At 39.9% G+C, this 14619-nt stretch overlaps 1 protein-coding gene across 1 annotated transcript in view; it reads right to left on the bottom strand.

Moving 5' to 3' along the window:
- LOC149534936 (phosphoribosylformylglycinamidine synthase) overlaps nt 1-14619 on the bottom strand; it is a 290247-nt gene that overhangs the window by 116241 nt on the left and 159387 nt on the right. The gene's annotated exons all lie outside the window — the stretch shown is intronic.

The following is a 14619-nucleotide window of genomic DNA, read 5'->3' as shown; positions in this document are numbered from 1 at the left end:
ACTACACTGAAGAATCAATCTAAGAATGCAATCTTGTAGGCATGCAACACAGACCTTTGAAGAGTAATCCTTTGTGCAATACTCCACACAAAGAAAGATTGAACACAAAAAGGAAAAGCAATTACAATTGTCTCAAAATGAACAATGTGTATAAATGAGCTCAATATGGTAGAGAACTATGCAGATGCTAACAGATGACAGCCCATGTCAATATGTCCTCAGAGATAGAATTGCTCCAGAATGAAAATTCAATCCACTTTCTGACAGTTGAACACAATTAGCAGACTTGGCAATATGTAAGGTAAGACCTTACCAACTGAAATTTAATATTGCCTAAGAAGACAACCGCCTGTATATTTCTACTGTAAAGAATTCCTAGCAGTTAAAAATATGGATGATGTAACAAATCATACTATTACTTCTAATGCAGCAATGAATCAGATCATTTTATGTGCATAGCTCATTTTGTGTACTACATTGTGGTTCAATACAACACTCCTTTTTGTGGGTCAGCATATTGTTTTAGTTGTATTGGAGACTCACACGAACTAAAAATTTCCATTATCAAGAATCCTATCCAACTTGAATGTTATTCCAGTTCTGCAGAAATTTCAACCCTTCATGATTTCCATAGCAGACAAATTGTATCATGCAACATCCATGATATATAATTATGTATCAAACATGGCATTGGCAGTCAATTTGAGGGTGTCTAAGAATAGAGCATCCAAAATAACAACAATTGGGCTATATGGAGGCAAAGCAACAATGAGAGGGCATCCAAAATAAAGCTTAGGATATTGGATGACTTATTGTGGGAACGTGTGGAATATCTCATCAAGCTCATCGAGCACATTATGATCATGTTTTAGTACACTAATATGGATAGACCTTGCCTTGAAGAGATCTATGAGGGCATAGACTCAATGCTTGAGAAGATCAAGAAAATTGTAAATGAAAAAAAGCAAGATCCTCAAGAGACCTTCAAACAATTGCAAGAAATTGTCGTAGAACAAAGGAACAAAATCAACACTCTTCTACATTTTCTAGCCTATGCATTGATGTGCAAATACTATAGCACCCAATATACTGATCTACGAAGAAGGCTACCACCCTAAAGAGATTTAGAAGTGTCTAATGGATATAAGGCAGGATTTGAAAGACTCTTTCCTGATGATGATATGTGAGATTTGATTACAAATGAGTTCATACAATTTGTCGATACCAAAATTCTAAGTAATGATGCTCTTTGTCAGTGGTTTCAGAAGGATGCTCATAATTGGTACGGCCAAAGATTCCAAATGTTGGAGCCCCTTGCAATCAAAGTGATATCACAAGTAAGCTTAATTTACAAAAAATTATTATTAGTTTGCTTTGTCTTCATAAATTGCTAGAAATTCTATGATTCAAGATACATAATTTAAATTTTATTAATTGTTTACTTGGTCATGTCTTCATAGGGTTGCTAGTTCCTCTGCTTCAGAAAGAAATTGGTGCACATATTATTTCATCCACTCAATGAAGCGCAATAAGTTGGAATCAAAAAGAGCGGAGAACTTGGTAGTTTGTGCATTACAACTTGATCTCCTCTTGCACAAGACTAAAGAATACAAAGAAGGGGAGACGAAGAGGTGGGATGTGAATGTAGAGTTGGCGGACTTGGATGCTTCTACTTCTTGGATTTCAATTAAATATTTTGAAGATTTTGATGCCCATACTATTATTGATGCTGCTGATCGCACTAGCCTTAGCTCTTTTACTAAGTCAACTAATTCCGCAGAACTAGAAGGAAGAGAAGAAGATGATGACGATGATTAGGAAGAAGATGAATATTAAAAAAATTGAATCCATTAGTTGAAACTTGAACTTGAAACAATGATACTTGAACTTGTTGTTATGAATCATGATTTAATTTTTAATATTTTGAATCTTTGATGTTGAACTTGAAATATATTAAGGTATGATCACGATTCATGATGCTATGATTAAAAATTTACAAGTTCAAAGTTTATACCTATGGTGTTTTTGTTGTTTAAATGATTAAATCATACAACTTATGATAGTATCATTCTAATTTTAACTTATGCTTCTAGGCTTCATAAATATGTAAATATATATTTTTTTATAATTTTTACATGTATGAACAAACTCAAACCCTTTTCCGAAATTTTGTCGTACTGGCGAACCAATTCTTCGAACTTTAACTAAGTCTATTATTAACATTCACCATTTAATTAATATGCTTGACTATTTTCATTGCCCAATACATAACAAGAAGTAAGAACGTGTCCCCCTATTTTTATTCAAGGTGTTACATGAACAAATTCTCCAGAAATATACTTAACACCTTTTTTATCGCTAAACCTCATATCTAAATGCACCTTCTAGAATATTAAATAGTGGCGTAGCATTGAATTTGACTTGGAAAGGAAATGGACAAGCAAGTAGCTAACAAGCAGTTGAAGTAGACACACAACCAGCTCAAGCATGTCAAGCAAACAACCAAGTAGCTCAAAACAATTTTCTATACTTCTCTAAAATTAATACGACCTTGACCACCAACCTTTGACACCAGCAAAAACATATTCAACAATCTCCCCCTTTGTCATTGATAAAAGCTCCGTCTGAAACCAACCTACAAAACAAAATTGCTCTTAAATAAACTGAAAAGTGTTGACTTACTTTAAAATGAGGCTTATCCTCTTAACTTATTTCTCCCCCTTTGACATCAATGACAAAACTAATCTGTATAACTGAAACCAATCTGCATAACTGAAACCAACTTGCATAACTGAAATTGGGCCTAATAGAATGTGACAATGAAAAGCTCCCCTGAGTCCAAGCAACAAGTCAGCAATGCAGTGGAATCAATCTCAATTCCCTTTTGAAATAATCAAGAATGTATAGACTATTAGTAACCTTACTTGCATCAATATCTTAACCTTCTTTTCTAATCTCACAATAGTCGCAATTACAAACAAAATAGTGTTCGTGATCACACAATCGACTCACACTTAAAAGATTGTGTTTCAAAGCTTCTACATAGAAGACATCTTCGTAAAATAACAAGCTGAAACAGAGAATCTGAAATGAGATATGAATATTGCCTTTAACTCTTCCATGGAGCAACAACAAAGAAATCCAATTGTAGCCAAAACATGTAAAGTCGGATTGGATAGCCAGAAACATGAATTTGAAGCATAAAGTGAGACACCTGAGTGATATCTCCAATAGACAATGGGTTTTTCTCCACTGCCTCCAAGCTCGAGGGTTTTCATCCTCAAAAGCCAAAACTTCCTAGAATTCTCCAAAAGAAACCAAGCATAATGAGATGAGCCCCCCAATGCTCCTTTAAAGCACAACCCTTTAACTCATTGTTTTCCTTCTACCTATCTCTTCATATTTGTTTTCTTTGTCTCTTTATTTGGTCTCTTTTAAATTTGTTGGTAAACAGATTTGTCACAGTAGGATTTGCCCAACGGAGTGTGTGGCAAATCGTTCACAACAGTTGGATAGGCCCTTGGTATGCGGCCTTCCTCTGCGTTTAAAGGGGCAGCTCCCTTGTTTGATATAATTTTTAAAGGATTTTCGAATAAAGAATCTAAAACTTCAAAGATCAGGAGAAAGTCATTCAGGACGAATGCACCACGCGCCCTTACAACCTTCTTCGGTAAACAAGATTGATAACAAAGGTGATCAAGGACTATGCTTGAAAACAACCAGTATTACCCAAGCACATTCATATCATTCATAAACACTCGCATAGTACCATGAGAATGTCTACTATGACGTATAACAATTTTGATTTTAGAATAAGAAATCCCAAGCACACCTCATTTCATTTCCTTGCACTAAGAAGACAAAAGAGAATTTCAATTTCAGAGATAAAAAGTGTACATACTTTCCAAAATTTATCTCTCAATCAAAATTTCAGCATAGTGTTCCCTTTTTTTTTTTAAAACCAAAAGTCCCCTTTTACAAAGCCAATAGGTGTCCTTATATAGACATAGAGGTTAATAACTACCTCTTCGTGGTTAGTAACCACCTCCAAAATATGTAATTTTGGAAGGTTAATTAACCTCAAAAAAATTAACCTATACAAGGAAACTTGCAAAAACAAAACTTTAGCTAGAGTTTCTAAAGATTTTTACATATACAATCACTGATTCTTCTAGCTACTAACTCTGTCTATCTGGACACAATTGATCTATCCCGAAAAGCCTTGTAAGCATCTAGGATGATCATCATTGATTCATAGTTCAGAATGAACACATTTTCCATCCTAAGTTTGGCTGTGAAGTATCTATCTTGAATTTCTTCTGACTCTTGTCGATAGGCTGAAATGTTACAATCTCCCAGAGTGACTGCAACCAGGCTGAGCTTCATCATAGTTTCAGCATCTGATACATGGTTCTCTATTTCTGAATGAATCTGAACACTGAAGGAATCAAGGAGAAACTGACAATCAACATGCTGAAGGTCACTTACTGGCGCCCCAGCTGTGATAGTAGAGATCAATTCATCTGTACCTTTTGTTTTCAGCTGCTCCAAAGAAGCTATTAGCTTTTCGAACTCAGTGATCCCTTTGCTGATATTTATCACCTTCCAACCAACACTTTTACTCCAGATACACGTTTGGTTGTCACTTGGATCAGCAATAATTTTCTCAAGAAGTAGGATGCTTGTATCTAACTTGGCCATTTCTTTTAATTCATCAGCTACTTTTTGCCAGGTGGATTTCTGTTCCTTGCTATTTTCTAGCTCTTTAGAAATTTCCTGTATCTGTGCGCTGGCTTTTCCATATATCTCCTTCACTCCAGTTATAAGTTTTGAAGCATCCTCTATCATCCTATTTATCCAAGCTTCGATCATCATACTATGTGACTTGTGTTTGTTGATTCTTTCAACAACAGTATCATCTAAAATACCATTAGGGCCTGCTAAAACCGACGAAGTGACCACGGCTTGGGCATTAGAGGGATTGCTGATTGAATTAATATAAGATACCAACATCTAAACTTGTTCCTTGAGTTGCTCCTTGGCTCTTTTCTCTTTCTTCGCCCTTTGCAACATCTGAGCAGCAATCACTTCAAAATTTTGAAACTCTCTTTCTGCATTAGAAGGACCAAGATCAACCTTTTCTAGAATGAAATCTGATTCAGATGCTTCATCAACAATCTTTTCAATTATAGGCTTGGCTAATTCCACACACAAGTTGCCTGAAGTTTCATCAATAGCTAACCTGGACATCACCTTGGTCTTTCTCACCTTAGGAGGCTTTTGAAGAATACTAGAGATCACATCAAACGGAGGCGGGATCATTTGAACAACTTTCTTCCTCTTCTGAAGACTATTCTGGAACCATGAATGCGTAATTTTTGAAGCTTGTACATCACTTGTTATATTTTCAGCAATCATCATTAAGTCTTCTGAATTAGATAACGGGTTATCTAACTGCGTGATGTCTATTAATGGCATATCAGGAGGAGAGAGACTCAAATGAGGAATCACTACATCATGAGGGGATGTAATAGGGACATGATTCAGCAATTTGAGGAGTTCTTTGATCTTTTTCATTGGATTCATTCCCTTCTTGATTCATTCTACCTTTCATTTTTGTCCTTTTTCTTTTGACTGTAAACTTATCCAGCTGACTCAGATCTTCATCTCGATTTTGAGCACCTGTATCCAATTGTTGTATCTTCTCACTAGAAGTTGCTTCTATTGCCATCCGAGATGATTCCCCTATATTATTTCTCCTCTCTTTATTTTGAAATTCACCAGTTGCTTTTTCGGCTCTGACTTTACTGATCCAATCTCTTGTCCTTTTAAGAACATAGGCAGACCTCTCCTTCAAGCTTTTTAATTCAAGAATTGACCAATCAATAAAAGGGATATCTAGCAATTCAATTTTCTCATAATAGTAAGGATCGACCAAAGAAACCTCATCATCATCAACACCTGTCAAATCAATGTCCAACTTGAAGTCTATCACCTGCCGTACTGTAAGCCGCATCCAATCTCTCTTCCTAACTTCGAAATCATTTTCACAGTCCTCCCAAAAGTCTTCTAGAGCCGGGAAGTGACCAAGACTGGGATTTAACTCTAATTCATTCACTGCATAGCCCTTACTGTCATAAGGGAAACGCATCGTGTAAGGATGCAAATTTACTGTGGCAATAGATCTTTCAATGTTCCTAGTATCTGATGCAATATCACAACTATAATATCCGATGCCGATAGGAAAACGTATTTCATCTATCCTCCTGTTCCTGCAAAGTTTATTGATTTGACTAATCTGCCTGCACATCTCAATCAAGACCAATTTATCATCAACAAATCTGGGTAGCATCAGTGGACACCCATCATAGGCAGCTAACCTAATATAAGTAAACTTCGAGAATTGTATGAAAACACTTCCATATTTTGTACTGTTATCATTGCTTCCGGTGAAATTCTTAGTCCAATATTCCCTTGAATCTCCCTAACAGTTAGCATTGTAAATGCATCATTCACTCTTCTAAAATGGTGCAGGCTATTATCATATTGAATTTGAGGAAGATGATTATAAATGATGGTCGTATCATCATAAATACCTTGCCGGTTAAGTCCTGGCCAACTTTTGGTACTTGCAATAGCATAGAAAAGATATGAAGTCATATAAAAGTAGTCATTTTCTTGAAGTCCCATGAGCTGTCTATGCAGTGAGTTGCTGATAATTTCAGCCCAATCAATATATTGTTTTCCTTCATAGACCATATTGATAAATAGGAACATCCAACCTTCAAACTCATGCGAATCCCGAAGACCAACGACCCTGCTCAATAGAGTTACCATGTTTGCCACATCCTCTTTTAGTAACGATCTGTGAATGGATTTGCCTAATTGAGATTTTCCTCTTCTTGGTTGCAAGAACCATGACCTTGCCACAGTATTTAAACATTGGGTTTGATTTGCAGTAAAATACTCCTTGGCAGTTCTTAGATTGATGTTGGCATACTACGTCCTGGTAGGCAATCGAAAAATAACAGCAATAGAGGCAGGGTCTAGACGGACAATTACTTCATTGTTCAGTGAAATAACTTCTCTAGTGTTGGGATGATAAGCCTTCATGCACTCCAATACTAAGTCTGGGCACTGTACTGAAATGGGATGTCCGCCTACTTGAGCCAAGCCACTTTCTAATATCTTTCCAGCTAATGGAGTCCTTTCTTCATTCACAAGAGATGACCAGAAGTCTTGAAGGCAGACACTTCCTAAAATTGTATCACCGATATTTGGAAGCGTACTTCTTAAAACAGGACCATAATCCGGCCTCTGATACTTGTACTTCATGGTTTGATTTCCAATCCTTTTCTCAAATATGCCAAATTCCAAAGAAAATGAGGATGCTGATCCAAACTTGGGTGACTTAATGAGTGAAGCTTCTAAAGCTACAGGTCAGGAATGTCGTCGGAAGAAATTATGTATCAGCCAATGGGTCCCTTCGGAAAGGAAATTGTGTATCGGCCGACGGGTCCCTTCGGAAAGGAAATTGTGTATCAGCCGACGGGTCCCTTCGGGAAGGAAATTGTGTATCAACCGATGGGTCCCTTCGGGAAGGAAATTGTGTATCAGCCGATGGGTCCCTTCGGAAAGGTTTTTGTTATGTAGCGGACATAATGTATCTGGCTGACGGATACCTTCGGGAAAGTTCTTCGGAAAGTATTTATAACCCCTTCGGGAAGCATTGTAATCATCATATCATATCATCGAAGCATAATATACTGTGGGCATATGCGAATAATAATAAGAGTTCTACTGTTTGTTGTTCATGTTCGTATTCATTGTCTGTTTCTTAATTAATCTATGCGGTAAACATTTGGCGCCGTTGCCCAATGGACCTGGTACGCAGGCAGGCGGATATGAATTAAATGCCGAATCAGTTGAACAAAGATAAGAGTAAGCTGAAGGAAAAAGATGACATACATGTTGCACAGGAAAATTTAATTCTGGCTCAACAAATAGAGCGCCGAAGGAGATTCCAAAAGATTGCCGACGAAAATAGGAGTGCGGAAGGATTGTTGAAGGAGACTCGACAACGGCTTGATTTGGTGGAAGAAGCGAGGGAGGAGTTTTTGAACCTGCATACGCCACGGGAAGAGAATCCTGACGGAAGGAGATCGACTCGCACGGCTCGGAGTGCCGAGGGAGCACGAGCGTGGAGTGACCTCTTTGTCCGATATATACTTCCGGAACAAACAGCTTCAGTTGACGAACCCTCTTCTTCACCAAACAGCACGGAAGCAGAAAATAGCACAGATATTGAAAACAGTGCGGAAGCAGAGAACAGCGCAGGTGTGCAGAACAGCGCGGGTGTCCAGAATAGCACAGGTGTGCATAACAACGTGGGTGTTCAAAACAGCGCGGGAGCCTAGAACAGCGCAGGTGTTCAAAACAGCGCGAGAGTGCAAAACAGCGCAGGTACACAACAAAACCACCAATATATAGTGATAATGGCAGGTCCGAAGGAAAAATTGCCTAAATTTGATGGTGATGAAGCAGCTGATCCCATTCAACATTGTCAAACATGTGAAACGATCTGGAGGGCAAATGGCATAACAGATACAAACGAATGGATCCGACAATTTTTCGCTACCCTATGGGGTGTTGCGATTGATTGGTTTACTGATGCGGATCCACAGAAATTAAATAGTTGGGATAACATTAAGAAGGAGTTCATCACAAAATTTCAACTTTTGCGTGATGATAATGAAATTGTAGCAGAGATATTCAATACCAAGCAAAAGAAGAATGAAACAATACGGGTCTTCGCCAGGAGGTTGAAGGACTTAATCAGTAAAATGGAGAATAAGCCGGCAGATGGGCTCCAGAAAAGATGGTTCATTGAAGGCCTTCACCCGAAGCTGCGGAAAAAGATGAAGATCGTGCCACCATCAACATACGATGAAGCGTACAATCGGGCAATGAACCTCGAAAGTGACCAGAAGACAAAGAAGAAAAAGAGGACCAGCTCATCAGATTCAGATGACGATGACCCTTCAGGAGCAGATAGCAGCGACGATGACGAGGGCAGCAACAAGAAGGTTCGTGCTCTCCAGAAGGACATGATTCGGATGATGAAAGAATTCAAAAACATGAACAAAGAGACTAAGGGTAATGACCTATGATGCACGGAGTGTAAGAAAGAAGGCCATACGAAAGGATCCTGCCCGAAAGATCAATTTTGTGAAATTTGCCAAATCCTGGGACACTCGGTAAAAGAATGCCCTTTCAATTTAAAAACAAGAACACCGCAGCAAGTGTTCCTGTCACAAGAGGCATCCCCATCAGGAGGGAACGGGAACACTAGTACGGAAGGTGCCACATCAGGTGGATACAAAAACAACCGGCACGATCAAAATAACAATAGCAGCAACAACAATACAGGCGGAAGGAGTCGAATTCAGTATGATGCGAATGGTCGACCGATTGTTCAATGCCGCGCATGCAATCTGTGGGGTCACTTCGCCCGAGAGTGTACAACAGCGAACACACCGAAGTTGTTATGCAGATGGTGTGGACCTGGTGATCATGAAGATGCTAGGTGTCTGAAGTCGAGAGTAAACTTGATCACCGTCGGGACGGACGAAGAAGAGGTTCTGGCCATCACACGAAAGCAAGCGAAAGTGTACCCCGACCCGGTGGAAGAAAAGAAGAGACTGGAGGAAGCACGGGTAGAGATCCAGAAAACAACACAGGCAGAAATGGCACACTTGAAGGACACGTCGAGTACTTCCATACGGAATTGCATAGAACAGAACATTGTACGGCAAATTTTGCAAGCCGAGATACCTGTCAGGATAAGTGATCTGTTGCTCACTATGCCTCAGCTTCGATCGGCACTCACAAACATCGTTCCCGCTGCTCAACTACTAGGAGAACATGGAAGGAAGCAGGAAAGTGGAGCAAGTACAGTGGACAAAAAGGAGAAGGAAAGTGGCGCAAGTGCACAAGATCCGATGTTGTTAGCCCTCTCATCCGGACGCCATCCGGACGTCGTCGAAATGGGAATTCTCGAGACTGTATTGACGGAAGCAATTGTGGACGGAGGGTCCGGTGTCAATGTGTTGCCTGAAGACACTTGGAAAAAGTTGGGACAGCCGACATTATGGCCGCCTACATTCCAGCTGCTAACGGCCGATCAACATGGAATCAAGCCATTGGGAGTCCTGACAACACAACTAGTGACGATTGGAACACAACCGTTCTTGTTGGACTTTGTCATGATCCCACTGAAGCGGAGAGGATATGATGCCATTCTGGGGCGAGGGTGGTAGATACAAGCCAAGGCAAAACACGATTGGAAGAAAAATACTTTATCACTTGAAAGCAAAGGCCGAAAGTATGTCATTGATCTACACACTCAGATGGTTGGAGAAGAAGCTCTATCGTCGGATTCCGAAGGAGAAGATGATGAGAGGAGGCAGAGTATGGAACCCGATCAAGAGGGAGTCCTACGATTGGAAGGAGATGATGATCCAGATTCAGTAAATGGTCTTTACCACTGGCAGATAGAGGATTACGAGCTCTTTCCAAGTTGTAATATGCTAAGGATCGACGAAGGTAAGAAAGAAGGAAATGAATGTTCCGAAAGAACACAGAGAAGCCAAAGGAGGAAATGAATGTTCGAAGGAACACAGAGAAGCCGAAGGAGGAAATGAATGTTCGAAGGAACACAAAGAAGCCGAAAGAAGAAATGAATGTTCGAAGCAACACAGAGAAGCCGAAGAAGAAAACGCGGATATGACTGAAGCTGAAGGACAGAACATACAGTACGAACCCAAAAGAAGGTAGCAGTACAGAGTGAATGTGTTATTGACGGACAGAAGGGGCAGTTGACAGAGTCCATGGTAGCGAGCTTAGGGAACAAACTGGGCGATATGGAGATGACACAGAACAGGCATAGCAGGTTTCAACTCGGACAGTGGGTATTGAAGTACAACGGCCGGAATGAGATCAAAACGGGCAAGTTCAAGGTTAAGTGGGTCGGACCGTATCAGATTCGAGAAGTAGGGGACAATGGAGCAATCAAATTATGGACTTTGGATGGACACGAAGTGCCTCAGGCGGTGAATGGGTTGAAGTTGAACATATATCACGAGCGGAAGACTTCTACGTCAGAAAATGGCCTTCGGGAGACCCCTTCGTCATTGCAAACCGACAGTGACGACGGTCGAAGGGTAAACTGACTTTGCTATTCTTTCTTTAATAAAAAAAATTTAAAATTTAAAATTTAAAAAAAAAGAAAAAAAACGTACCGTACGGTTTCATAATTGCAGGGGACAACACCGTACAGGTTCTCATCTGAAGGGAAACAGAAGTAATGTACGATTTTTCATATCTGAAGGAGGGTGTACGGATTTCATGTTTGCAGTACGGTTTTTAAAGCCAACGTACGAATTTCATGTTTGCAGTACGGTTTTTAAAACCAACGTACGGATTTCATGCTTGCAGTATGGTTTTTTAAGACGACGTACGGATTTCATGTTGCAGTACGGTTTTTAAAAACAACGTACGGATTTCATGCTTGCAGTACGATTTTTAAAGACAATGTACGGTTTCCATCTTCAAAGTTGGTGTACGATTTTGCTGTGGTACGGTTTTTTCTTGCACTATACGGTTTTTAAAAGTTGCACTGAAACCACCGTACGAATTTTGATAGCCTCAGAAGGTTAACGTACAGAATTTGGAGCCAAAATTTGTTAATTTCCATTGTATGGATTTTCAAGACTTGGTGGGATATTGCAGTACGGCTTTTCCAGAAGATTGAAATAGTGAAGACGCCTTCAGAATTGTTTCATCAAAACCCATGTGCGTGGCAGCTCCAGGAAGGAGGCATCCATATGCAATCAGCAGACAGTGTCAAGATTGAAGCCGTATGGATTTCATCACAGAAGGGTGACAGGAGGTTTTCTAATATAACGAGGCGCTGCCCCCTGGACCCCCAGTCATTGTGGATATCAGTCATGGGAGTCTGACCAGTTGAGAAGACTTGGAGCTGCTGCAGGCATGGAGTGTCTGTCTACCAGAGGCACTGAGAGTAGGTGATGGCCGTGAGGCTGTCTTGGTGGATGCGTAGAGAGCTCGGGAGGAGCTGATCATCCAGTTGGAGGCAGTGCAGTGACACTTGGCTCAGGGTTCCGAGGAGTTGGAAGCAGAGAAAGCAGCACAAGTGGCTATCAAGGTCAGCTTGAGGAGTCAGTATTGTGTTAGCAAAGGCTATAGATGCAACGGGATGAATGTGAAAGTGATGTGGCAAATCAATATTGTTGTATTTGTTGTTTGAGTTTTGTTCTGTTGTCGTCAGGAGACGACTTTTCTTTTTGGGGGGCATGATGTCGTCGGAAGAAATTGTGTATCAGCCGATGGGTCCCTTCGGAAAGGAAATTGTGTATTGGCCGACGGGTCCCTTCGGAAAGGAAATTGTGTATCAGCCGACGAGTTCCTTCGGGAAGGAAATTGTGTATCAGCCGACGGGTCCCTTCGGGAAGGAAATTATGTATCAGCCGATGGGTCCCTTCGGAAAGGTTTTTGTTATGTAGTGGACATAATGTATCTGGCCGACGGATACCTTAGGGAAAGTTCTTCAAAAAGTATTTATAACCCCTTTAGGAAGCATTGTAATCATCATATCATACCATCGAAGCATAATATACTATGGGCATATGCGAATAATAATAAGAGTTCTGTTGTTTGTTGTTCATGTTCGTATTCATTGTTTGTTTCTTAATTAATCTATGCGGTAAACAAGGAAAAAGTATTTCATTTTGTCAAACGTTTTGCTAACACTCTGTATGTTTGGTTCATGTTCACCACCTTTTTATTTGGGCATTGTGTCAAACAAGTCAAGAGCAAATCTCAAAAATTGCGAACATCTTCCATAACTTGTCTGTGAACTTGACAATGAACTATTATAATTCCCTTTGATTCAAGGCTCTTATTATCTTGAAGCCACAGTGTTGCCGTGTCCTTCTCGCTATGTTTGATTGTACACCACTCTCATGCATTTACAAGAGTAAGCCGTTTCTGCCGAACTTCTAGATTTTGAACTAGTATGCCAACATCATACTAGCTACAGTGACCAAGTCGTGTTCCATTTCTGCAACCCGCATTTTACCAAACGTTATCATCACTTCATTCATATTCAAGCGTTTTAGAAGGGGTGACATTCATTGCATTTCGTGAACCAAATGTCTTACGGGTGATCTGTCAAACATGTGCCTTGCACCAATCGTAATCAGTAAATGCGAGCATTCTTCCACGAGAACTCTTAAGAGACCACCTCTGTCAGCACCCTCAAGGCTGAGATTGGCGATTGATCAAACCTTTGGAAAACACGTCCTCTCAATAGGGAATGTCCTCCTTATGTTGAATGCACAAGCATGCAACCTGTGGTCATCCAGCGATTAAAGCAGAGCTCGGACTCATTCGTTGCAGAAATTGTGACTTTTCCAATATCTTGCCTCTTATGTATGTGCCGCTGATTAAACGTATCTGCAGCAATTTAAATGCATGGCGTGAGTTTGGTAATAGCCTACACGCCTATTCACCTTGGTATCTTCATGTTAGTGGGAATGGTGCAAATGAACGACTTCCATAAGATGCAACTTCACACGAATTACAAGGAAAAATTGCAGGTTAAAAGTGATTTTAACATGACTTCCAATTCAACACCGATCCACCTCTTCTTAATCTTTCACAATACAAGGACACTGCAATGAACGTCACAACATTTATTCGGGTATCACATAGCTTAATTTCACCAGCCTACCCGATGGACATTTCAAAGCACGTAAATGGGAGGCTCTCCATAATTGTGGGTCTCAGTTTGCTTCATGTCCAACCAGCGCAACCTGTTATGGCTCCCTTGTGTTTGATTGTACTGGTGACGTGCCCCAAAGTTTTTGGGCATTTGTTTCTGTCACAAAGGTGAAGGTATCGAATTACAATGATGTTGTAGAGGATGCTGCTAAGCCGTGTCAACTTTTCAAACCCCTAGCGTGAGGTTGGTCCATAAACTGCACTTTGATTGTTTCTTTAAAAACGTTCTTTTCCTGCACTTGGTAAAGAGAGCGGTTTGCACATGATCAGGTTATTTTATGTTCCAATCCAATTCTTTCATAAACTCGGGCTCCCATTTACATATCTGACTTCTCATGAAAGAATTTTAAACAAGTTAATAACTGCCCCATAGAGGTTAAGAAAAACGTGTTTTTGGACGTTATCATTAACCTTTTGAGAGGTTAAGAAAAACATGTTTTTGGAAGCTATCATTAACCTTTGAGAGGTTAATAAAAACGTGTTTTTGGAAGCTATCATTAACATTTTGAGAGGTTAATGATTAATGATAGACTTGAAAACACGTATTTTGAGTCTCTCTATTAACCTGTGATAAGTTGGAGCTCAGAAGCCGGATTTTAAAAATTTCAAGTGCTGTGCGGAGCTGAAAACGAGCCTGAGACAAAAAGATTCAAAAACTCACAAAGATTCGGGGATAAAATCGCCAGTTTAAAGCTTAAAACTAGGCAATTTTCAAAAATTTAACCATGGCTTATAAAATCGAAACAATTTTATAAC

Source organism: Cupressus sempervirens, chromosome 10 (assembly GCF_028749045.1).
Source record: "Cupressus sempervirens isolate cs-2001-9-10 chromosome 10, ASM2874904v1, whole genome shotgun sequence".
Classification (NCBI taxonomy): domain Eukaryota; kingdom Viridiplantae; phylum Streptophyta; class Pinopsida; order Cupressales; family Cupressaceae; genus Cupressus; species Cupressus sempervirens.
This window is presented reverse-complemented; position numbering and strand designations above follow the sequence as displayed.